At 29.3% G+C, this 1,615-nt stretch overlaps 1 pseudogene across 1 annotated transcript; it reads right to left on the bottom strand.

Moving 5' to 3' along the window:
- Positions 1–926: 926 nt before the first annotated feature.
- On the bottom strand, positions 927–1,397 carry LOC309849199 (ubiquitin-ribosomal protein eS31 fusion protein pseudogene; annotated as a pseudogene). The gene has a single exon. The product of its transcript is annotated as a ubiquitin-ribosomal protein eS31 fusion protein pseudogene (transcript).
- Between the last annotated feature and the right edge of the window lie 218 nt (positions 1,398–1,615).

Here is a 1,615-nt window from a genome sequence, read left to right as displayed (position 1 = left end):
AACTTCATGAAGGTAGTACTATGATTGTGAATTCTTGGAGTGTGTGGGAAATAGACAGTATATTTAATATATTAAGCGTATTAAATATATATTAAGTATATAATTAAATATATAATAAATTAAATATACACATACCATATATTAAATACACACAAATATATATATGATTTTTTTGTATATCATATAATATATGATTTTTTCCCTCCAAGTTTACTTTTCTTTCAAAATGTAACCTTCCAAACATTCTAGAATTCTTTTTAAATCTTCATTTTTTACCTGATATGGGCCAGAGACTTTACTTTCCCTTCTATCATTTTCAACAATACAAATCATATCCCCAGTGCTCCTTAAAACTCTGGGATTAGTAAAGCTTTATTTTAATTTCTATAGATTGCTATTAACTTCTGATTTGTTTAGATATGCACTTTAAGGGATATTTGTCTTGTCTAGTATTTGATTTATGCAAGTGCTACTAAGTTTTTATCATAGAAGTGTTTTCAAACATGCAGATTAGTGTATTTTTGAAGTCAAAGTGTCATAGCATTACGATACCTTATTATTAAATGTGGAAATTTTCCATATCATTTTTTAATTAAAAAGTTATCTTGTTTCTCTTATGCTTGTATTTCCTTTACTTATTTTAATATACATTGTGCTCTAAGTGTTGTGAAAAAGTAGCAATGAAATTTCTATTGGATTGTTTTTAAAAGTTTTGATATATTGATCTGTTTATAACTTTGAGTATTGTCATCCATCAATATGGACAATCTCTCCCTCGTCAGATTGTTGTTCAAGTGATATTTGTAATTTCTCCATTAATGTCTCCTAAAATTTGGGGTTTTCTAAGAAGCTTGTGTTATTGTTGATGGAAAATTTATTCTATTGCTTATTGTTGTTATTATTATTATTTTAGTTAATGTATTTTACTAACCCCTATACAATTCTCTGACTTCCGATTTGTTGAAGCAAGAGGTCAGACATTTACCACAATAATGTCTGTCAAAGTGGCTAGCCATAAAAACTCCAGCACCACATTTTGTAGGGCACGCCCCACAAAGGCGATTGATTGTGCTCTTCTTTCCCTCTTTAAAATATTCCAAAACAGTTAGCTTAATCTTCTTTCTCTTATGCTTATTCTTCTCAGAAATGGTGTAAGATTTATTCTTTCTTTTCTTAACACCACCCAAAGTCTCAACACAAGATGAAGAGTGGACTTTAGATATTGCAGTCATACAAAGTACATGCATCTTCCCCTTGCTTGCAAAACTCAGTCTCTGCTTATCAAGAGGAATTCCTTCCTTACCCTGGCTCTTGGTTTTTACATTTTTTATAGTATCTGGAGGTTCAACCTCAAGAGTAATGATCTTCCCCATTAGGGTTTTCACAAAAATCTGCATCTTGTTGGTGGTTCCACTACAGACAATAGATCAGAAAGTGATTCTATTGTATTTTTTAATTAGTTATTACAATTTTATAAACTCAATAATCATTTTTTTTTGCTTATTTTCTATCCACAAAATAAATTTTAAAATACTTTTTGATGTACTATTTAGGCAGTTATATTTTCTGCAAATTATATTTTCATTTCTTTCTTGCCAATAATCAGGATCCTCAT

The sequence above is a fragment of the Mustela nivalis genome (genome assembly GCF_964662115.1).
Source record: "Mustela nivalis genome assembly, chromosome: 15".
Taxonomy (NCBI): Eukaryota; Metazoa; Chordata; class Mammalia; order Carnivora; family Mustelidae; genus Mustela; species Mustela nivalis.
Note: the sequence above shows the minus strand (reverse complement) of the source record. Positions and strands in the feature narration are given on the sequence as shown.